At 42.3% G+C, this 25,331-nt stretch overlaps 1 long non-coding RNA gene across 1 annotated transcript; it reads left to right on the top strand.

The window, feature by feature from the left end:
* Nucleotides 1–1,147: 1,147 nt before the first annotated feature.
* On the top strand, nt 1,148–25,042 carry LOC142829488 (uncharacterized). The gene is made up of 3 exons (XR_012903914.2): nt 1,148–1,584; nt 10,822–10,902; nt 24,500–25,042. It is a non-coding gene; the product is annotated as an uncharacterized LOC142829488 (long non-coding RNA).
* Nucleotides 25,043–25,331: the final 289 nt, after the last annotated feature.

Genomic DNA, 25,331 nt, shown 5'->3' with positions numbered 1-25,331 from the left:
ATCTGCTTTATTTTTCTGTGGTGGCTGGATGGTTTGGATAAAAAAAAAAATCAATGAGGCGAGTGGTTTTGAAATCAGAAATTACTATGTGGCCTAAAAAGCATCTCTTTTCTTTCTGTAAAATGTGCTTGTTTAGCTTTATTGTCTTCCAGTTTTTCTATAAAGAGTGCATAATAGAACTGAATCTGGTTTTGGCCAATATCAAGATGTATTGTTTATTAAAGTAAATATTTAGCTTGGTTTCATTTTGGTCCATACTTGGCTCTTGGGTCAATTTGAATGAATATTGACGTCAACCACAAGTCAGTTTTGGTTTATTATTTGGTTGGCAGCTCAAAACTGTTATATTATAGGACAGTCTTTAAACTATGTTACTGAAGCCAAATGTTTTTCCTGTGAAAATTCAGGGAGAGTTGTGAATTAATCAGTCTTGTGTGGTAAAACATTAAATTATTCCAAAACCAAAAGGCCTCATTTTAAAACTAGCTGGTAATCTAATACCAGCAAGGTCATTGCCTACCATGACATTTTGTAAACCCAAGCCATTAAAATGAAGGAAATGAATAGTTAGGAACATTGTATATCACACAATGTCCATGCAGGGTGAGTTGATGGCTATCCAGGCAGAAACATGAGGAAGGAGAAGGTGCTGTCTTACCTACCTGAATGAGCTACTGGTGTCCCAGGTTATAGTGCAGTGGGGAGAGTCAATACTTTCAGCTGTCACTCCCTCACAAATGAGTGGCTGGGGCAAGCAGTGAAAATGACTTGACTCCACCCACTTCCCCAAGGTACTGGCCAACATAGCTGAGCCAGCAATATGGCAAAATTAGTCTGTGTCAGTGTAAGGTTGGTGCTAATTACAGGGGAGAAACCCGGACTGAACTGTGACTCTCTGATCTGTGCCAAGTACTCAAGCCTCTTGGAAACTCCACAATCTAACCCATCACAAACAAACCCATTTGTGATCAGTTGTCTACCCCACAGAGGAGAACAAATGGTTAGCAGGAGTCAGCCTATCAGTTAATCTATTGGATTGCACCTGGAGGATGGGCAGGGCTAATTAATGCTGAAACTCACCTGGGGAGAGGCTGAGTGGTGGTGTAAACAGAGGACATTTATAGCAGAAGGAGAGTGCAAGGCAAAAGTATGTAATCACTCTCCTGGGAGTAGGAAGTGAAGAGACCCATAGGGAACAGACAGCCCAGGGAAAAGCTTGGTGGGAGGAAGTTCAGAGAGGTGTTTGCAAGGAGTCAGGTGAATTTACCAGGGTTCCTAACTTAGGGGCCTTGGATAGGAACCAAATGCTTGGACTGGTCCAGGACTCCCCTTCCACCCACTGGCAAAGTGGCATGACACTCCTGCAGTGGGGTGTGGACTACAGGAATCCTTGAGAAAAGAGTATAGAAAATACTGGGCCCAGAACTGAGGGTGGCAGGTTGAAAGAAATCAGACATTTGTTGTTACTGGACTTTGTGACCTGGATGGAGTCAGCGCATGACTCAGCTAGAGGGCTGAGTCCTGACAGGAGGAAGCCATGTTGGGGCACCCCAGCAGTGTGTGCCCTCTTCCACAGCATGATAAGTAAGTATAAGGAAAGGCCTATTTCATCACCACGCATGAACTCTGACCCAGGAGTTACTGATTGTTGTATATGCTTATCTCATCTTGAGTAACTACGTATTTTCCATTTAATGGAATCCCTTAAAAGAAAAAAAATAATCAGTTAATATATTTACTAAAAATAGGCTTTGTGTTCAAGTCCTTAGTCATTCTTGTTGAGAACAATGGTGTCTGTTTTGTCTGTTTTGTATCTCTCATTCTATTCTCCCTTTCTGCTCTCCTTTCATTCCTCCATTGTTTTAAGCTAGATCTTGCCTTGCCTCCATCGGTGGGAGTCCCATAGAAAGTCAATGAGATTTTTCTCGTGTCATTCAGGAGCCGGACTCTCTGTCTTTAAGAATATAAAGAACATAATCCTAAACAAACCTCTTTAACTTCTGCCTTGGGTGTTTCTTCTCCCCTCTATATTTTACTTCTAAGAGAGAAAAAAGATTGTGCAGCTTTGAGTGAGAGCAGTATGGACAGAGCTAGCTAGAAGTGCCACACCACATACAGTGGCTCTTTAGGGAAGCCAAGTCACTTATCACTGATTCAGCAATAGAAAGAGTCTCCTGCTTGTGGTGTGACTAATTTCAAACCAACAGAACAGGTTCCTGTGGCTGTGCCCAGGTAGTAGAAATATACTACTTGGCAAATAACATTGCTATTTATGATTAGCATGAAAGCATTTCAAGTTTGGCTCCATTAGGATTGTGTAGCATTGACAGGTTATCTTAGGCCATGTCTACACTGCCACGTATGTTGGCAAAACTTATGTCATTCAGGAGTATGGAAAAGTTTCACTGGCATAAGAAATAGTGTTACCAACACTATTTTGGTGAGAGAACTTCTTCACTATATTGGTGAGAGAACTTCTTCTGCCCAGCAGAGCTACTATGGCTTAATCATGTCGATAGGAGAGCGCTCTCCTTTCTGCATAATGCAACTACATTAGAGATCTTACAGTGGCATCAGTATAGTTGTGCTGCTGTAAGGTATCTTGTGAAGACAAAAATCTAAGGTGCTTTATAAATACATACAGGTCAAGAGCTCAACCTTACTAGTGCAGATCTGGAGGGACTCTATAGAAGTCTATGAAGTTACTCCAGGATTACACCAGGAGGGTCAGAATCTCCCTAAATTATCCTAATTTGCATGGTGCTTTATTGAATTTGAAGACAATATTCCTACCCTGAAGCTTACAATAGAGGACCTGATCCTGCAAACACTTGTGACCCAGATATCCGTAACTCTCAATATTGCCAGACCCAAATAATCATAAATCACGAGTCAGCCTCCCCAAATCATGTGACTAGTTTAAATCTCATGAGAATTTTTAAATAATACATTTTGGGTTCTTTTGGGGAGGAGGGTTCTTCCTGGCTCTGTGCCATTAAGGTCCCCTCGCATCACACTGTCAAGCTTTATTCTGTAACCATGGTGACCAGAAATTTTCTGCCTCACCCCCCCCTTGAATGCTGAGAGTCTCGTGTAATCACTTGCCTCCGGGAGCTGGGTATTTAAGATAAACCTAAATATCAGGAGACCTGTGAGAACAATGTGAGTTGGCAAAACTGAAATTTACACATCATCCTATCAAACTCAGTGGATGTGTTTGAAGGGCTGGGACCTAAATTAAATTGGCACAACAATCAATAACAGATCATGGTGGGCAGGAGGTAAGGATAGAAAAGGAGGCATGAGCACAGAAAACAAAGAGAAAAGGGAAATGATATTACACAAACATCCTATGTACCATTTAAAGTTGTAAATGCACAGCAATAGGTCCCAATTAGCACAATAAATTTTCCAAAGCCTGGAGGATGCAGCTTGGTGTTTTATAGCCTGATTTTATTTTTCCTGGAGACTTCAGCCTGCCTCTGAGAAATACCCCTGGCTCTACAAAGCCCCTGAAAAGATATAATCAGAACAGGCCCTTATTGTATCCCAGGGCTGAAAGGCCAACTCCTGTTCAAGAGATGAAAGGCAATTAATCTTGAATGACTGTTTGTACAGTAATTCTCCTCTTTCCCTCCTCCTGGCCCTGATAAGTGGCTTTGTGCTGACTGGACAGGAGCACCATGGAGTCTTTCACATGGTCTGTAGGCCTCCAATTCCCCGTGGCAGTTCTTGGCCAGAGAAATAACTGTTTAGTATTATAACTGCAGGGGCAAACGGAGTTTGTGTTCTTGCTCTATGGGAAGAATGGAGCTCATACAGATATGATGTTACTTCGGGGCTGGGTGTAGGGAAGGGGGGGGTGGGTATTAAGACGATAGCATAGTAGCTGCAGCTGTCGGCACTGTCAAGCAGGGCTCTCAGCTTCTGTAGCAACATCCAGCAAAACATGTCACTCCTCACAAGTAATGGCTTCTGGACACTTTTCAAGCCTCTAAGATAGCGTTAGGCAATTCAGACACCAAAGCACATGTTGAGGCTGATAATCAGTGTTTTATTGTGAAGTGAAAACACATAGCTACCAATCAGAGCAATACCACAGTTCTGGCCTGCTGGGCAATTAGCTTGTCCAGCCTAGGTAAATGGCTGTCAGAACAGGTGTGTGTCTTTCAGCATTATCTGTGCATTTTTCCACTTCAGGCCAGCTGCTGTGCCTGCCTCCCCTCCCTTCCAAACACCACAAAGCCTGGGTTAAAGGGCCTGGCATAGGATTAAGAGGAGAACCTTCATCCTAAACCATTGTGGGTCTGCAGAGCTCCTGGCGCACACTCAGAAGCTGCTACTACCACAACTCAGAGTTTTGTGTGCATCTTCCACTGGAATATTGGTCAGGGGAGCCACTTCTCGTCCCCTACCTCATGCTTCCATGGGCCTAAAGGTGGATTTACCACAGAATAGATGGTATAGAGTCCTCCTACCTGGCATGTCCAGGGTATCAGTTGCACTGGGCCCTGTGTGTCTAACATCTGCAGTGGGAAGAAGGTAGAGTTGCCAGGTGTCCGGTATTCTACCTGACAGTCCGGTATTTGCGCTCTTTGTCCGGTTAAAAAAAAATCAGAATACCGGCCATGTGCAATGTCCGGTATTCTCTGATTTTTTTTCCGGCTGCACACCAGACCAAAGCCTGGCATGGGCAGGGAGAGTGGCTAGAAGGTGGGGCCACCATCGGTGCTAGGCCCCCCGCCTCTGCCAGGCATCTGCGCAATCACAGGCTCCCAACGCCGATGGCGGCCCCGCGTTCCTTTTTTTTTCTTCTTCTTCTCAACCAAAAAATACCAGGTGTCCAGTATTTTTGGGGAGACCATCTGGCAACCCTAGAAGCAGGTCAGTATTTGGCCTAGAGGCAAAATGGGACACTGAGCCGGAATATTGATCCCTACTGCATTTTTTTATGGATTAAACCAGTGATTCTCAAACAGATTCACCTAACCATAGGGATACATAGAGGTCTTCCAGCGGGTTCATCTACTCATGTAGGTATTTGCCTACTTCTATAACAGGCAATGTATTGCCCTAGCGAAATCAGTACAAACTAAAATTGTACACAGACAGTGACTGACTTACATTGCTCTATATACTATACACTGAAATGGAAGTACCATATTTATATTTCAGTTGATTTACTTTATAATGAAGTGATAAAAATGAGACAATTAGCCATTTGTCAGAGTGTGCTGTGACACTTTTTTGTATTTTTGTCTGATTTTGTAAGCAAGTACAGTAGACTTTCGATAATCCGGAACCTATGGGACCTAGGTGGTGCCGGATTATCAGCTATGCCGGACTATCAGGAGGTACTACAAGATGGTTATATAAATACTGTATACATTAAATACTATATATAAAGTGTTCTTAACCCTTTTTATTGTACATACTGTATGCAGTATACTGTAATGTTTTAGTTTTTTTAAGCCTTTTTTTACCCTTTTTGCTCAGTTCAGCTGCTGCCGCTGATACCTTGTGACTCCTTTTTTGCCAAAGCTCACTCACTAGGCTCTTGCCATTTTGATGCCGGACTATCAGGAGTGCTGGACTATTGGATGCCGGACTATTGGAGTTTTACTGCACTTTTTAAGTGAGGTGGAGCGTGGGGAGTACACAAGACAAATCAGGCTCCTGAAAGGAGTCTAGTAGTCTGGAAAGTTGGAAGCTACTGGACTAAACAACCCACTTCAACAGGCTACTTTTAAAGTTACGGGCTGTCAGGATTCATCTTAGGTGTGTACGCTCTGTTTGACTCAGCTGTGGTTCCTATGTGGGTCTCATGTTTCTGTTTACAAACTTAAAAGTGTAGGCCACCCACAAATACTTTGTATCTTCCAAATTCTCTGCGTTTTACCCTAGTGGATGCCCTTGAGGTCCTTGATTTTCACCATTTCTAGTTGCACTTTGTTAAAAGCCCGAGATCTACAGCACTGCTCTTGTCAGCCAAGAGATGTGCTGAGTTGTGTATGCTGCCAAGTTAGACTTAACATCCATAGACACTGACTTTTTGGCTCTGCCCCAGACCCTGCTCCCCCTACACTCCTGCCCCCAAGGTGACGCCCCCTTCAGTGCCTCTTCCCGCCCATTTCTGCGCTCTCCCCAAAGCGCACCGCATCCTTCTGTAAGGTGGATAGACCCTGGTTGTCTGAGGGCAAAGTCGAACCTGGAACCTCTAAGAATGTAGTGCATGAGCCTCTACCCCAGGTGCTAAAAGTCAGCTGTCAATGGCCTCAGTGACACTAGATTGGTTAGAACACCACACCGAGGAGGTGTATGGGTTATACTTGTTCCTCCTGCTTCCCTACAGAGCCTCCCAAATGCTGTGAAACAGATGATTGTGGCAGATGAGAAGCATAAAAAGAGTTGATTTGCGGGGCTGCTGGCAGGCGGAAAACACTGGAGGACAGGGGAGAGCTGATGGGGAGGCTGCAGGTGGGTGCTCAGCACCCACCAGTTTCTTCTCATGGGTGCGCCTGCACTAGTATGCCCATGTGTGAACCTGTGTGAACATCTATTATTCCTACTCGGCCAAAACCTTAGTGCTGCTGAGCACCTGCCGAGCTCTCATAGCTTACTCTCGCTGCCATGGACACTCAGCCCTTCTCAGAAGCTGACTCTGATTTTCACACCTGTGAGGGGAAAATGAGTCTGTCACCTTTGGTAACCTGTGCAGTACAGCCTGTCCCCAAGATGACAGTTGGCCTTCAAGTAGTCATGGAAATAAAAGGTGCCGAACTAGCTTTTGGAGTGATCTTTAACTCACTGATTAATTCATTGTAATTTTTATACTTTAAAATAAGTTTATAAAGCAAACCATGTAAAATGCTTCACTCCTCTTTACGTCTGCATCCATTGTTCTTCTAGCCTTCTCCTAAGTTGGGGAGGATGTACTTGAGACAAAGGTATCACTTGACAGAAAACGGAAGCAAAGCAAGCACATTAAATGCAACAGAAAAATTATAACTCAGCTGAGTTCAGACCAGCCCATGGAATAGAACTGAGTCAGCAACAGTTACTCATTCCCTTGTCACGCAATTCTTGACAATTTCATACAGTTTAATGCTGACATATCTTGACAGACTTGTGAATTCTGTCACCTTCTATTTGCTGACAGTTTCGGAAGCTGGGTTGTTTCCCACAGTCAGAGTCTAACTGGATAAAGATTTGAGCCAGATAATATTTGCCTATCACTGCTAATATATATTCAGTTCTCTATGTCTTTTCATATGTCTGCAAACTATGTAAACTAAAAGCAGCTGTGACTTATATACTGGCCTGTCTTATGCAGGTTGTCAGATCAAATGACTGCAGTGGTCCTTTCTGGCCTTAAAAATCTATGAATCAAAGTGAATTCTAGTGAATTCCTGTTTAAAAACAAAACTAAACTAAAACAAAACTCTTGTTTACAGAAAGACAACTGGAACTTCTGTTTCTGGACTACATTGTTCTGTGCTCTCAACTGTGTTATACTTCATCAACACACTATTACAGAATCACAGATATCAGAGAACACATAACAGGTCATGTAATCAATCTGCCCATCCTTGCAGGATAGTTCCATAATATGTATTATCCATTGGGTAATTGAAAACTGGACTGGACAAAACAATCAGTGGTGTTTTTACCACTTCCATTGTAGAATTTCCAGGATTTGATTCATCAGTGTTGCTCCATTTCTGTGCTGAGACAACTCCACTTAAATCAGTGGAATTATACTGCTGTAAAACAGAAGTAATGCAGTGATAAATAAGGCCTTTAACATAGAGATCAGATGAATAACTTGGCAATAGTAGGAAGTGTGTGGTACACTCTTCCAAACTTGATGTTTACTATTAAACTCCCAAAACTTTGCTCGTGTGGCACTTGTCCCAAAGACCACTGACATGACTGAGGATATTTGCATTCTTTTCTCTGGGTTTTGAATCAAGTCCTGTCTATTATTTATATATAGTTTAAACTGGAACATCTGCTGGCTTTTCTGGTATCTGCAAGCCCCAGCATATCCCAATAAGTAGTATTTCAAATGTCTTTCTGAATATCAATGAGGCATGTGAGCCTTAAGGGAAGGTAATATATTAAAAAAATAACAAAAAAACTGTACACTCAGAATATCCTGGAAGTGCACAGATACTTTGCTACTTCAAAAAAGACTGGTATCCAGTACCAATGGCTTTCTCCTGCATAGAAAGGTCACTTGGTACGGTAGTTGTCCATATTATTTAGATGTCCACTCTCAGTAGTTATGTTGGCTTAGCATTCCAGTCATACAAAAGAGAAGGGAGGATACACCTAATAGACTATCTGAAAGACTTTAATACACTGTGAATGATGATAATGTTAAAGATGTGTAAATAACTGATTGTTCTGATTTGCTGTGGAATGACACTTTGTTTTGGGTCATTTGAAATGTTTGGCTTGCTCAGATGCATAACATTTCACTTTGTCTTTTGACTTAACATAGGCTGTGTAGACAGCCCCTGACAGGCCCCAGTTGCACTGCAAGGAACAGCATTAGGTTAATCTTCATTTTTCTGCATAATACAGATGCCTGGACTCTGTGGTTTCCTGGTATCAAAAATGGTCTTCCAACACTTTTTTGTTATCCATGCCAAGATTCACAGTTTATATTCATGGAGCACTGTCAAAAAATCAGGAAGAATTTAGGAAGAGTATTTGCTAATATGTCTCCCCTTCTCTGCTTTTTGGGGTATGGAAATTTAAAATTTCAGTCATATTAAATTTGAAAGCATTTCACCTATCTGTACATTCATGATTCTTTCTGCAGACAAAGTATCACTGAATAGAAAGGAGCTAGAAGGTAAATCAAATACAGCTGGATGTAGGAAAGTGGTTAGAGAACTAGAGGGACTTCAGAGGCATGGGTTGAATCTGTCTATTCCATACATTTCCTGTGTAAGTCCTGAGTATTAGAGTTGGCTTAGTCACATAATGGACTATACCATGGGTCCCAAGATGTGACACAATGTCTCTTTACCCCACAAGGTTACTCTGAAGATAAAATCCATTGATTTTGAGATAGCAGTCAACTATCATGATGAGGCCCTCTAGATAGTACCACTGGTTGAGAACATCCCATTGAATTTTTTCCTCAGAGAAAAATGCATTTCTCGTAACATCAATTTTTTCCATTGGAAACTTTCTAATTTGCTGAAGTGTTCTGATTGCCCACCAGGAAAATCGAAATGAAGTGTTTCATTTTGGGTTGGGTTGTCATTAATATAAGTTTACCAGAGCCCCTAGTGTCTCATGGGAGTAGAAGTTCAGTGATCTCCTGCTCCCTTTCTCCTCTATAGGCCAGGGTCACCAGCTGAACAACATATTTAATGATGCAACATGGTCTCCGGTCTGGCTGAACCCTGGCAGTGCATCAAGAAAGTCACATGACCACAGTTCAATGTGAGAGTTGTAGACATGGACCCCAGGGGGGAATGTGGCTAGAGCATTTGAGCTACAACTCCTATTAGGCACTGGAGCACTTTAAAAGGACACAGATTAATGTAGGAGCAAGTCAAATGAATTTTTTTACATTTCTCAACTGATTTTTTTTCTAAATTTTCCCATACGTAAAAATCAATATTTTCCATCCAAAGTGGAATAAAAACCAATTTTGAAATACTGGAATTTCCCATGGGATGGAAATTCCTATTTTTGTCCACTTCTGCTAGATACATTTGATAGATTGGCAAAAGAAGTGAATCCAGAAGGCCAGTGTCTCCTTTTCCCTTACACCACTTTTAAACTGTGACTCCATTAATGTCAATGGAATTGCTCCAGAATTACATTGGAATAAGTGACAGCAGAATCCAGCTGCACATTTCACCAGAAATCAGTGATTTTGAATGTTAAGGGTACATCTACACAGCAGCATTATTTCGGAATAACGGCCATTATTCCAAAATAACAATGCAAGCGTCTACACAGCAATTCCATTATTTTGAAATAACGGATGGCTTATTCTGACTTCTGTAAACCTCATTCCACAAGGAATAAGACCTATTCCAAAATAGCTATTTTGGAATACCTGTAGTGTGGACATTCCACTGCTGCTATTTCGGAATAGCTCCTCCCCAGGGCCATTCAAAGTAATTACTCCCCAGTGCCTTCTGGGGCTCTAAATAGAGGTAGCATGTCCACATTAAGGAAACCTGCCTCGGACTAATTTTGAGGCTTCCCTGTAGTGTAGATGTGCTATTTTGAAAAGCTTTTTTGGAGTATTTCTTCTGGAATAGCTTAGTTTGAAATAAGCATGCAGTGTAGATGTACCCTTATTGTTTTCAGCCCTTGTCCAGCTCCAATGCCTAAAAAAGAGACAAGGTGCACATTGTCAGGACATTCTCCAGTATTCTCCCCAGCACATGAGGTTTGCCCTTGTTCCAATCCATTTAACTTCCTGACCCATTTATATTTCTACTGGCAGTGCTAAATAAATAGACCTAAACAATATTCTTCTCTTTGCCAATTGCTGCTTTTGGATCACCGGTGCCCTGAATTTTACCCAGTACAATAATGTTAAAAAATAAGAATGACTTCTCTGTTCTGGGGAAGAGAGGCATGAATGTGCCTGTGATCAAGCCTTCTAAGTTATATAAACCATGTGGGCTGTGGGTGAAATCAAAGCTATAGATACTGCATTTGTAGGGAACAATGTAATACGAGGCTTCCTTCTAGTAATAGAAAGAATAAGGCTACAAATTAAATAAGAAAATTTAAAAAGTGGAAATCTTTCTTAGTGTTTCAATTCTTTCATATTCCTAGAGCCAGATCCTCAAGAGATGCAAATTCAAAATCCGTGGAGCTACACTGCTTTACCCCGGATGAGGTGTAGTGACAGATATGGTATGTATTGGAAAAACTTTTATTGAACTAAGCTTAAATAGCTTAGGAGTTTGCTGTATTGAAAATGCAAATATCTGCACATTATTGTAGAATGATACATAATGTCTCCAGGAAGGAGACTTGATTAATGTAAATCCTGAAGTATTACGAGTTTCCAGGAAGTATTTGAAACAATATAAACTTTTTAAAGTTAAGCAGGGAGTTAAGGTCAGGAATCCTCTAGGGGGAGATATACACAAATATAAACTTCTTAGGGTATGCAAGAACTCGTCCATTGAGACTTCAGAAAGTGGAGAGACCTTTTGTCTGCTGACCAACCATTACATGAGGACAGATTAAAGAGGCCGAAACTGTATTAGGAAGGAACTCGGGTTCATGGGGTACTTCTCCTGACTCAAAGCAGTTATGAAATTGTGACCATAGGAACACCCTTGTGGGGTGTAAAGGACTTTTCACTGGCCAGAGATCTTGTTGGAATAGATTGATTCTTTATAACCTTAATAGCATGTGTGAGTCCTTTTATGGTTCTGATGTTTTATCTGTAATGTTGTTACCTTAAGAACTGTGCTAATTTAGTATGGTAAATGTAACTCTATGGTAATGTAACTGTCAGTAACTACACAGTTTATAGACTCTGAGGAGAAGGCAAAGTTGGCCTGCTTAGGCAGTCAGATGTGTTGCGGAATTCTCAGCATAGGCAGGAACTATGCAGTCTGGAAATACCCCAGTCAGGAGTGGCAATAGGGTTGCTAACCCTCCAGAATTGTCCTGGAGTCTCTGGGAATTTAAGATTGTCGTTTCACGAAACCTCCAGGAATACATCCAATCAAAATTGGCAATCCTAAGTGGTAGAGACATGGGTCTCTGCCCAAGAGATGTGATAGCTGGGGGAGCCAGAAGCCTGTCAGTGGATACACTTAGTGGGGAATACAGGTGTAGTTTCCCCGAACTGTGACAAGAATCTGATCCATATTGTCTAATTACTTCCCATCTATAAATGACTCTCATCATCTTCATCATGGATTAGCTGAGTAGCTCACAGTGTAGTGTTGCCAACTCCCCCCATTTTATTATGTATCTTACAATATTTGGTGGCTTTTCTTAAAGCCCCAGCTCTTAGAAACAGGTGATTACATGAAAATCACAGATTTCATTTTTTAAAAGTAAGTTTCTAATCCTCACTGTTTAAGAGAGAAGCTTAAGATGTTACCTGAATGGACACACAGGCTCAAAAAGCAGAATGACAAGAAAATTTTTTTAAATGTCATTATGTTGAAGTCACACATTATTTCCACACTTTGTTCTGTTTGTACAGCACCTAGAGTGCATCTACACAGCACCCTAAACTCGAAATAAGATATGCAGTTTGCGCTATGCAAATTGCACATCTTATTTTGATTGAATTTTAAAAATTGAATTTTGAAATCGCTTATTCTGAAATTTGGTGCATCTACACAGTGCCAGATTTCGAAATAACGCCATCCCTTATCCCTTGTGCAACGAGATTTATTGGGGTGGTGAAATAGCTCATTATTAGAAAAATATTTTGAAATAACAGGTGTCTTGTGTAGACATGGGGTAGCTATTTTGGGATACCTCTGATATCCTGAAATAGCTATGCAGTGTAGATATACCCCTAGTGTAACACGAACAGGCAGAACCAAACCTGGAAGCTCTGGAGCTTAGTGCATGAGCCTCTGCCACTTGAACTAAAAGCCAATGGGCTGTCAGCTAAGGCCATAGAGCAGACTCATCATTCTCTCTATAAGTGATCTCAGTGCCACTAGGTGGGACAGTACACCACACTCAGGAGAAAGCACAAGGACGTCCTGCGTTGTGAAAAGGTGCTTGGGTGCTGGAGTAATAGGAATACAATGATTAATACATTTTCAGTATTCTCTTAATATGGACATGTCCTGCCTTCTGAAAGCTTAACTGAGCAATTATTCTTCACACGACTCTTTGCATTAATATGCTGAAAGACATAACACTCCTCTTTGCTGAGGAGAGCTAAATGTAGTAGTTGAAGTGAGTTAGCCAGTTGTGTGGTGGTGGTGGTGGTGTTTCAATTTTTAGACAAGCCTGACAACTTCCAAGGCACTTGGTTGCCTTTTCTAGATAGCTTTGATTAGAAGTCCCACAGCTAGGATTGTGGAGACCAGATTCTGAAAATCTCAGAGCTTCTTGAAAAGTCACCTGTCAACACACTGATGTAACTCTGTGAACAAGAAAGGAGTTTCCTTGATTGATAGTGGAGTAAGCAAGGCAGTGCCTAGCAGTTCTGGTGCCCTATGCCAGCCAGAACACCTGCACCCCACACCCAATTGAGTGGGGGACCTTGCTCAAGGGCTGAAGATCCTGGAAGGCAGGCCCAGAGCTGTGAGGGGACAGAAGCAGGACAGGGAGGCAAATGGGATTGGGCCTCTCCCCCACACTCACCAGCCACAGTGGGAAGCAAAATGATCCGTCCCCAGCCTGCTCCGCTCCGCTCCTCCTGTTCCCAGCCATGTTGCTCGGGGAAAGCGTGTGAGGGAAGGAGCCAAACGGGGGGCATAGATGAGGTGGGGTGAAGCAGGAGCAAGGGCTTGGAGGTAGGGGCAGCGTTGGGGGGGTTGTTTCAGGCCCCACACCCTGCTAGTGCCCTACACAGCTGAATATTTTGTGTTGATAGGGACAGTCCTGGATGTAAGGGAAAGGAGAAATTAGCCTTGTTTTATATAACTAATCATAAACTAGTTAAACAAACTGCCTTTTGAAACATCTAAGGTCCAATTACTGCAATTAAAACGGAGTATCAGCAGGCCTAGTTACAAGGTTCCGATGTGTGGTATAGATGGTCCTTTTAACCATGCTCAGTAACCCAGATTAAAGCTATGTAGCCTTATTTGTGCCCCCTGTCCCCCCAGCAAAATGTTCTCCTTCCACAAAACCTTTCCATTAGTCACACACAAGAATAATATCATAGCATGTCCATCATCCTGAGAACTTTCTTCTGTTGAGTCAGGAGGCCATGGGGCCCAACGCTCCTCTTAGTGATGTTTGTGCAACTCTGTTGACTGAGTTACTTCTCAAGCTGTGCAAAGGATGAAAATTCCCTTTCACAAAGGATTCCAGGGTTTCAAATATTGGCTTCATTTTGAATTGGAACAAAACACAAAAATTTTGAAATTCTCTACCAAGGAAAATAATGGGGGAAATTATCATGTTGGAGCTGTTAAAATGTTTGACTTTTTTATGTTGGTGTACAATAATATAAAATTTAAACAAATTAAAATGGGCCGTTACAAAACAAAAGATCAAAACAGTTTGTTCTGAGAATGTCAGCTGTTATTTTTGAAATGTTGGCAAAATTGACATAATTCTGCCAAGTGTTTCAATTTCAAAAGATCAGTGCCATATCAGTTTTTCTAACCAGTTCTAGTTACTTATGATTTGCTCCAGCAGGGAGAAGAATTAGGGCCTAAATTTCCCATTTGTAGTGTCTGTCATCATTAGTGCTTGACCGTGCACACACTTTTGTTTGTTCAGAGCTAGAGCTACATAAATAACCCTGAAAGACCCTAGGGAAGCAGTGTGTTTTCTTTGGCACATCTCAATATATATGTGCCTGATTAGTCATTGTATTTGACCCAGTGCTTGCTAGTTGTTCGGTTTCACAGATGTATTTACCTGATCGCAATCCCTTAGAATCATAGGGTTGGAAGAGATGTCAGGATTCTCAGGTATTAGACGTGTTACTGTTCTGGAAGTGGTATGCAACACAGTTTGCTATCACAAAAGATGGAGCAGGCTAACATGCGTGGGGGAAATGTTAATAAGATGTTTGTGTCTAGCGGGTTTATTAAGGGATTCCAAGTTACTTCGTCAGTCACATCACAAGAACGGATATAATGTATCCCTAAAGTCATATCTGACCCTCTTCATTGAACAGAACTTATTTAATCAATCCTGCCTTCTCCAAAGACCTAAGTCAATAACCTTCTTTAATTGTTTTCAAGAGAAAGTGTCTAGATTTCAAATTATTTCAGTCTTATTAACTCCTGTGGTATTACTCCTGATAACACTGGTGCAAGTGAACACAGAATGAAGTCCTACATGTATTGAGTGGCATTACATTTTTTAAGCTGAGGAGAGATTTACAATCAAGGGAGTCAAAAAGTTAGAAACCATGTGTTGAAATAAGTAAATAGCCTGGGTTGTGTCTGATCACATATGGGTCTGTGTCATAAGGGAGTTGGACTCAAGAACAAAAATGAGGCCGTAAGTGCAGAAAACAGTGACGCTGTCCACCTATTAAATTAAACAGGAAATTAATGTAGAGGGAAACTTGTAGAACTTTTCATAATTATTTTACTTTGTGAGAAATGGTGTCTGTCCATAGAACGGTGCACAGTGATTTATATCTGCTCTGAAATGAAATCTTTGCAACCTGATTGTATCAAGAGCTCAGCACATAAATTCACATGATGAGATTATTTGATGGGGTAGGTCAGTGTAAATATTTACATGAATGTAATAAATTGAGACATGTATTCACTACAAGGTCCTTTATCTGCATTTGCAGCTATATTTTCTATAAAGCAGCTATATAAAAATGGCACAGTGGACTTCCATATTTCTATTGCTGTAATGCCTTCCATTTTAAGGTCCAGGTTCCTCCACCTTTATGGAGGTGTCTCTTGCTCTGTGACTGCTCCCTCTGATTTTAGTGGGCCTAATCAGGAGATAAGGTATGAGTCATCCTGAGCAAGATGGAAAAGCCTGGCCTTCCATTTTGCAAGTCAAAAAGGTAATTTTTCTGTCTGAGTTCTGCAATCCCAGTTAAAATGGCAATTTTATGCATGGAGTATGAGGTAGAGGAGAGTCCGTCCTGTTCTGTAACTGTACTGGCTTTGTAGTTCTAGTGGGAGTAGACACTTGGTCTGGTTCATGAAATAAAGGGCCCAAATCTGTAACCTTTATGTTGAGTAGCAACTTGCTCTAAGTACTCAACCAGTTTAACAGGATTACAGACAGATTAAATTGCTGTTTTATCATAGCTAAAAGGTGGCTGAATCTGGCCTGGAGAGATTAGATAATCTGGCTCTTTGCGTCTTTGTACAATTGCTCATGCACAGAAAGCAGACAGTAAGAAAATGGCATTCTCAAAAACATCTCACTTTTTCTGACTCTGCACCTCAAGGTCTGTGATTTCTGGCTTCCAAGCAAAGAATGTTCGTTGTAGCTCTCTCTCCAAAGTGACACAGGTAAAATCAATGCCTTGTTTCACCAGAACCATCTCTCAAAGTGGGAGGTTTCTAGTGCAGAGGAAAGTAGTTTTATTACATTCTGTAGTTATATACTGATAGACTTTCATCATCGTTTAATACTGGTTTATGTGGCTTTTTCAGCAGTTTGCTAATGCTCCACTGATGTGCAGTTCTTCATAAAAACGGTCACTTTTAGCCAGCAATTCCCATCGATGTATGATATTCATGGGCTTCAAGCAGGCAGGAAAATGGGGTTGTTACCTTAAAGCCTGGAGCTATTCTTTGAGGCTCTACAAAATGACTCCATTGCTACTTTGGAGAGGGAAGTTCAGCTCTTAATAGCTGCAGCACCATGTCAACATAAAAAAGAACAGCAGAGTCACAAAATAATTTTTGTTTTTTTTCCTCTGATGCCTGGTGATCTTTCACTGCCAACATTGCTTCTATGTCTGGTAGAGTTGCATCATCATATACTGGACCAATGGCATGACATGATAGCAACAATGTGTCATTGGCCCTTTTCCTCTTCCCAACTGCCAAATCCCATCCTGGCCCCAGGAAGAGAGTTACTTTATTCCATGCTCCAACCTCTCCATGTACCCTGTCTATTGGATGGCCCTTCTTTCACAGGCAGAAAGATCCCTTCGGTGAATTTCCAAAGCTATGCTGAGGGCTATTTCACGGATCCAAATGAGAGCTTTGACAGTGCTGCTAGACCTTTTGCCATGAAACCTCATGGTTCTGTAGGCCTTTGAACTCCAGGAGGGGCCTTGTATGGTATTTTGAGCTTATGATCATTTTTATACAGTGCTTCTAACAGGGTTACCGGATGTCTGGTTTTCGACCAGAAGTCCAGTTGAAAATGGCACGTGTTAACTGATGTCTAGTTAGAAACATTAACTGGTCACCAACAGTCTGGTGGCCATCTGCAGGAGCAAGAGTATGACATAGGGGGGACCTTCAGGATCAAGTGCCCCCCCCCCACCCAGATTGGCTTGTCAGGGTAGATAGAAAAGCTTTGTCCTTCTCCCATGGCCACCATCACCTCCCACAGCTAGGCACTCACTCAGGCAACTGGTCTGTCTTGCCAACCCAGAGCAAGATGGCTGCCACTGGGAGAAGTAGGTGGTCCCATCCCATCTTCTCTCCACCTGGGCCTAGCCATGAGGGTCAGAGGCTAAGTGAGCCAGAAATAAGCTGTGGAGGGAAGGAGCAGGGTCCTTCACTTCTCCCCCCTGCCACTGTGCTCTGGATTAGTGTAAGAGACCGCCACCATGCTGGGCTGCCTGAGACACATCTTGGCTATGGGAGATGGTGGTGGGGGCATGCCATGGTGCCTAGGACAGGGGCCAAATGTGCTGGGGGGAGAGAGAGGAGAGAGCAGAGGATGGGACCTCCGGGGGAAAGGGTAGAACAAGGTTGTCCAGTGTTCAGAAATTGGAAAGTTGGTAACCCTCACTCTTATCCTTACACCTTCCTGAAGATTACTTGGCAAGTAAAAGTTACTGGGAAATAGCAACCATGACTGAAATCTCAAAAAGGGTGCAGCAGAAGTAGGAGTTCTGAGACGGGTAAAGAGCATGGTTCACAATTCTGGTGTAAAGTGGTAGCACACTGGTGTATAAGCAAAGCCTAAGAGGGGATGCAGTGCAAAATAAAGTGTTACAGAGAAGGGTAAAAGACTGCCACCATTTATTCTTTTTCATGATAAAATAAGGGGACAGTCCATGCAGTTGAGTCAAAATTGATATCTGGTTTTGCACAATACATTAACTTGGGGAACTTACTGGGACCAAGATACTTGGGTTGTTTAAAAAAGGATTTGACCTATGGACTATGGGAACATCTACAGTGATGTTAGGTGGTTGTTTGGTTGTCTACGCACTTTTAGAGCTATAAAACCCTCACATTTCACGTCATAAGCCAACCACTAACTAATGTGGGTTAGGAAGAAATTTCCCCTGTGGGCAATTTATCCCATAACTGTCCAGTATGGGGTTTTGTGTGTCTCTTTCTGAAGCAACCGGTATTGATGTAACTCTGGGCCAACTGCATTGATTTTCATAGAGTTCTTCTAGAGTTACATCAGTAACTGAAACCAGAATCCACCTCTTTGCTCAATAATGTAAAAACTGAAGTTTGAGCAAGTTTGTTTTGGGTTCTTTCACAAAGCGTGGATCCCAGTATTTCCTATTGTGTGCCTTGACTACTTCATAAACAATGTAGCAGTGTTGTGGGGGTTTTGTTTTCTTTGCAGCCCTTTGGGAATTTCACTCACATGGGCACAGCTTCCAGTGTGGCTAATGGCAAATGCACTGGGAGCCACAGCACACTGAAGCAAATATTAGCCTATATTTCAGGGAGGTTGAGAAGAGTTTAAGCCCACGTGAGTCCTGAGCCAGATGCTGCACTGACAGTGATTAACAAACTTTTACAACTCCACCAGGTCAGGGTGGGCGTTGGTGCTTCGTAAGCCGGAGAAACTCTCGTTAAGCACTGGCTGGAAAACCCTCAAATTCACCAAGCACATCAGCATCACATTCCCTGATTTCACAATAGGACATGTCCTCTCTGTGATCTACATGGGAACTACCAAGCAGTGATTTGTGCTGTACCAAAACACAGTTTACATAGCAAAAAAGCTCCAATGTGTCCCAGGAAAGTTGGACAGAGAAAGTTGTATATGAATGCTAAGGGTTTGCTCCATCAACTGATGTCATCTTGCTGGAAGCATTATGGGATCCTTGCTTTGGAGAGCCTCAGTTGAGAACCACATTTCAGCAAAGAAAGGTGTCATCTTGTTAATGCCCGGCCATGCTTATTTTTCTTAGGCTCGTCTCTGGAAATAAACATGGTAAAGATTATGGAGCTGGCAGCAGCAGGAATCCATTAGGAAAAGCTCACAGTGCTGGGCAAGTTTTAAAGTGAAGGCTGGCTGAGTGTTAATGGTCAAGTAATCAGTCCCAGCTGTGTTTAATAAAACACACAGCTGAAACTCAGCATCATAATAAACGGAGCAGGAATTTCACAAACATCCTGGCTGTGCAGAAAGGGCCTTCTTTTCTCTGAGATTGATTAAATATTTCCTGTTATTCAACTTACCAAAAAGGTCTTCAGAAGCCTCCCCCACTACATTCATGCCTGGAGCCTTATTTTTCACAGCTACAGCCATGTTTCTCTTTTTTCACTGCAACCAGAGGCTTTGTGGGGACTTGGAGCAAGGCAACACACTAAAGGAGAATCGCCTTATTCTACAGTCATGGCTCAATAAACACAAGTGCAACCAGCAAGCAGTTAGGATGATTACTACAGAATTCTACAGTATTTTCTTCAGATGTGGATTAGAACCTTAAACCCTGCGATGTTTACAGTCTAGCATCTCCCAGCTGTCATTGAAATGAGAAGGCTCCTCTTGTGGAGGGAGTGGTTAGAAAACAGGCCTGGGAGCTATACGTTCTGGGTCCTAGCCACTAAAAGCTGTGATTTAAAGGTTGTTAGGTATTTCTGCTCTTTTAAAAATCCTACTACGTGCCTCATCCCCTTTTTAGATACGTATGTTTAAAAATCTGGCATTTAAAAATTGGGTCTAATTGTGGGTGCCTCTCTTCTTTGGTATCCACGCATGGACTACTTTTCTGTAGTGGTGCACTCCAGCTGACAGTGCCAGCTATCCCGAACTGGGGCCATCATCAGTAGCTGGAGTTCAAAGCAGCTCTTGGGTTCTTCAAAGCTAGGCTGGGGCAGACCTGGCCGCTTCCTCCTTTGTGGTCATTGTGCAGAGCTGGGGCTTGATTCTGGCTCTCACTCATGAAGTTCTACCCTTGTGGCACTCTGGTGAGGGACTCCTGACTTTTGTAAGTGGCAGCAAACCCAGCCCCATTTGATCATAAAAACCCTGTGACGTTGCCATGCAAAATGCATTTGAGTGCAGTGAGATGCTGGTTTCCTACAGTACCCTACTTATAGCAGAGCTAACAGCATGCAGAAATCCCCCTCGCCCTACTTTGAGAATGCCAACAGACCTAGACAGTGTCCTTCTGTAAGGCAAGAGCAGAATGTTATTTATTGTTCTGAGAGTCCTTGGAGAAAACAGGGTAACCAAACCATCCTGGCCTCAATGTTTTTCTCTTCTCCTCGTGCTGTACTCCCTGCTTTTAGCCATGTGATCCAGTGGGAGGTTGTTTATGGTGTACTGAGAGCAGGCGCGATCTCTGCTGAGTTATGTTCGTTAGGACCGCAACAACAAAAAAGCACTGCTAATGAGGGGTTATACAGAAGGCCTGAATACCTGTGGTCATTAAAGATCACAGATATCACCACAAACCCAGCTGGCTCCAGTTTTTCCCCCAAGCTACGCATTTGCACACCCCAGAGACTCTACTGCTGCCCAGTTATCCTACATGTGCCAATTTAGTTACGTATTCCAGTTACCCCACTCAACTGTCCCTAGTCACCCTGCAAAGACAATGGGTCCCTGTCTGTTCCCTTCAGACTTTTCTATCCTTCACCCAGCCACTCAGCTGTTCCTGTCTTCACCCAGACACACTGATTGACCAAGCTTTTCCCCCAGTTACTCTATTCATTCAGCTTCTCTTAGAGCCAGTCTGCAAAGAAATACAAAACCAGAAGAAATAGAAATGTGAGTTTAAACTTGTGGTTTTTTTACCCACAGCTAATTGCAGCTTGAAATTCAAAATACATCATGAAAACTTGCCTTGAAATATTCACGGGCATCCACACAGTGCAGAACACAAGGGCCCAGATCCTCTACGATTGTAAACTGATGGAGCTGAATCAAACTAAATGAACTTACAATTTACCAACATACTCTGACAGAGGATAGTGATAGAGGATGTAACTGACAGTGCCCAATTTCAACAAAAAAATCCCTTAATGCAAAATTTTTTTGCATAAAACACTCCTCTGCCAATTTAGTAGGCTAATGTTTAACCTGTGTAATATTTCACACAGCTCAGCAGTGCTCCCTCAGCTATAAAGCAATAGCTGTGAAATACTGACCTGTGGTGTATTTCTTTGCATTCTTTACATTATCTACCACAAGTAGACATATTGTTGAGCAAAAAGCCCCCAAAAATTCCTCCTAGAAGAGAGGAATACATTATCTACCACAAGTAGACATATTGTTGAGCAAAAAGCCCCCAAAAATTCCTCCTAGAAGAGAGGAATAAATCTTATCACATAGATTAATGGAACTTATTGCATTGTCCTGCAAATAGAAAGCAAACCAACTGTAAAACCTGGTGACTCAAATGACATAATATAGAGAGACTGTTTGTTTATCTATAGATAGATTTGTGCTAAGCTGATCTGCTGGTTGGACATACCATTGGAGCCATCCGTAGCGGGCAGGACAATAGGGACAAGCAGGAAAGCCTGAATTCTAACCCTAACTCGGACATTGAGGTCTGGTCTACATTAAAAATTCAGATGAACTCAGCTATATGTCTCAAGAGCATGAAAATCCACATCCTTGAGCAGTGCAGTTAAGCTGAGCTACAGAAGTACAGTGCCACAGCTGTCCGCTTGTAACACTTCAAGTGTAGACAAGCCCTGACTCACCCTATAGCATTGCACAAGACCTAATCTGTCAAAAGCAACTATTAAATTCCTTGATAGTCAAAGCTAGCTTCTCTGGAGTAGGTAGTCTGTACTTGATCTGTCTGTTTCCCCATATCTAAAACTGCGTTGGAAATCTATTTTCCTCTTACAAGGGTGCTATGAAGATTGATTAATGTTGTACATTGAGAATTAAATTTACAGAGCTTTCAAAACATAAAGTGCTGTCTAAATGCTAAGGATTGTTAGTTTTATAAGAGCTTGCAGGGAGTTGAGGTTGGAATTTTTCAGGAGCTGGTCTGAATGACCTCCCTCTAGATTAGAGAGTATCTCCATCATATTTCAGTTTGTTGTGCATTTGGTAATGTTTAGTATTCAGCTACAGTCGGGCAAAAGGTAAAGCTTCTCGGAGGTACTTCTGGGATAAGAGACGACCTGTAATTTTTGCAAAATTAATAACATTCTCCAAGTTGTTAAAAGAGATTGGTTTCCTTTCCCCACCATTTTATTTTTCTAATACAAGATTTCAAAATGTCTTGGATGGAATTCTTCTATACATGTTGCAAAACGTCTTGCCAGAACTCTGAGCTTCAAACAAAAAGTTGTTTGGAGTACCTGAATTTTACTTCAACCTCAGGAATTCTTAGGCTGAATCTCCTAGCATTGCCCCTAAAAGTTTTTAAATGAACACAAAGCAGCATTAAGCCTTCAGTCGTATGTAGTGATGTTTTTTTAGTCTTTGTCCATTTATCTTGGATGGCCAAATGTAAATCTTCTTGGATTTTCTCAAAGTTTATATTTGTTTGTGTTTCCTCTACTTTACAGCCCTGTCCTTTCATAAATTCTCAGAAGGGATATCTTCAGACAGCAGTCCAACTTAAAAAAAAAAAAAAGTGGTGGTGTCTGAGCTCCTCCCTCTAGCCTAAGCCCCACCCATTATCAGCAAAAATGATCAGCAGTGTAATACTTCATTTTGACACGTACACTCAGGCCTACTGATAGGAGGGCAAAAGGGGCAACTACCCAGTGATTCAAAGAAATCCAGTGCTCCTGGCCACTACCATTGCTACCACAGGAGTGATGGCAGCCAGAGCCCAAGGCCTTTCTATAGCCACTGGAGTGCCATGCTGTGCAATGCAGAAGGTTTTGAGGAGTTCCTATGGGGTCATGGTGCGGCACGCTCTGGGCAGTGCTGAGGGTTGACTGCCCCCAGCCCTACCCCTTCCACCCAAAGCTCTGCCTCTTTTGGGAATGGAGAACTCCCCACCCCCCACCATGCTCATGGGCCCAGAAAGTCGGTCAACCCCCTTGTGTACACTGTCATCATCAGGCATCAAGATTCACACCACATGGAGAGACTGGGGAGAATTCATACTTGTAGTGAAATAGGGTTGGCTGAGGTAATACCTTTTATTGTATCAACTTGTGATGGTGAAAGACTAGCTTGCAAGTGAAACAAAGCTCTTCTTTAGGGCCGCATTGTGATATGTGCTACACAAAGACGCAAAAAGATACTGTCCTGCTCTAAGGTGCTGCACGAAAGGGGAAGGAAGTAGCTTCTACTCTTTCAAGCACATGACTTTTCTGTTTTATAAATTGCAGTATGAGCTATATCTCAAATCTTTTTTGGGTTCCATAACACTTGTGTGCCATATCTATGCCTTGTAATTTTATAAAATAGGTGCTTACATAGCAAAATCGCTATTTACAGAGTTCACATTTAAAGTGATTTTTTTTTGGGGGGGGGGGTACAGCACTGTGTATTGCTACTCCAATTCCTGCATCAGGGAACCCACAGTGCACCGATGTTGCAAAAAGTGGGGGAAGTGCTGTCTGTGAATAGGCTAATCAGTTACATTAACTAGAATGAAAACGATACTTGTAATACCTTAAGTTCTAATGGTTCATTAGAACCATTGTGAATTATAACAGTGAAAGGCACTACTGTAGTCAGGGACTGATAGGAGCCAGAAATCAAATGCAAGTCTCTCACGTCCCTTAGTAAATGAAGAAAGGCAAGAGTTATTTGAGAGAATGCCCAACCCCAGCTATTAGGATGCATTTTTCTCATGCATTTACCCAGACTCCATTCCTTTCTTCCTAGTCAGGCTGATAATCAACAACTTAATACACATTAACTAATGAACAGACATTCCCTTGCCAGTGTCTGCTACAATCTGAGGCTTAGTCTCTTTAACACAGTTTTGCCAGCGAAGTTATGTCAACTAGGAGTGTGGAAAAAACCCACCCATCCCATAACATAGCTATGCCTGTAAACCCCTCACTGTAGCTGCAGCTATGCCAACAGAGTTGTTCTGCTAGCTTAGCTAACATCTTTCCAGGAAGGTGGTTTAGCTATGCCAGCAACAGACCTCCTTCTGTTGGTTTATGCTGCATCCTCCACTAGGGGACTCTCTTGGCACAGTAGTACAGGTCTAGTTTCATCAGCAAACATTTATAGTGAACACAAGCCCTGAGTGGCAAGCTTCACCCTTGCTTTATGTGTTAAAGAAACTAAGTGTCTGTATTACATCAGTGGTTAGAAGCTTCTGAGCGCCATCTGTAAACAAACGATCTCGGGCCAGATTTTGCCGTCTTGTGGGGTAAGGTATTACTCAAACAAGTAGTTCTATGGAAATACATTTGCTAGATCTTTTTTTTTTCTGCCCTTTGTAAGGGGCAGTGCATTGGTGAGCTGCCTGGTTGACTGTACAAGGAAGGGGTGGCATCTGAGAGAGGCATGACTCCTTTTTGCTCTCTCTTTACTCCAGAGATCCATACCAGCTGCGAATTCCTTTGCGATGGCCACGCCCTTGTGCAGATGTGTTGTGGAGACAGAGTGAAGGGAGGGTGGGGAAAGCAGCAGGTATGCAGCACAGCCTCACTCCTACAAAGCAGCTTCTGAGTTCCAGGAAGAATGCTCAGTAGTCTGTCATCTTCGGTTCCTTCCCATCCACACACCTCAGGGAAGTGTCTAGCCCAATGGCATACCCAGAACAAAGGAGGGTGGCAGAACCCAGCTTTACAAGCAATGGGCAAACTGGTTCAGTTAAAAAGGTCTTTTCAGGACCTTTAGTGCAAGCATTTGAAAGGGCTTTTTTTGCATCAGTCTTGATTTTCTTAGAATCTTTGCTGTTTGGGGGATTAGTTTCTTTGCACTTTTCTATGCTTCATGGGCTTGAGAGCAGGAGCTGGAAGTGGCAAATATTGCAAATAATGCTATCCTCACAGTGTTGCCAATGCCCAAAACAAAAAGTGCTGGAAAACTCACAAGAAGCATCTCCTTACAGGGTTTACAGTCTATTTTCCAAACCAAAGACTCTTGAATAAACATTTGGAGGCTTACTCTGTATTATTTTTCTAAAATGGTGCTCTCCCATGGGGCTATGTCTATACTGCACAGTTATTTCAGGATAAGATATTCCGGAATAGCTTATTCTGAAATAGCTTATCCCAAAATAGCTTGTTTCGAAATAGCACATTTACACTACAGGGAAGTCTCAAAATTAGTCCTAGGCAGGCTTCCCTAATGTGGACGTGCTATCTTGACTTAGAGCCTCAGTAGGAATAACTTAGAATAGCCCTGGTGAGGGACTATTTCGA

This window comes from Pelodiscus sinensis, chromosome 4 (assembly GCF_052426305.1).
Source record: "Pelodiscus sinensis isolate ZL-2025 chromosome 4, ASM5242630v1, whole genome shotgun sequence".
In the NCBI taxonomy this organism is placed as follows: domain Eukaryota; kingdom Metazoa; phylum Chordata; order Testudines; family Trionychidae; genus Pelodiscus; species Pelodiscus sinensis.
This window is presented reverse-complemented; position numbering and strand designations above follow the sequence as displayed.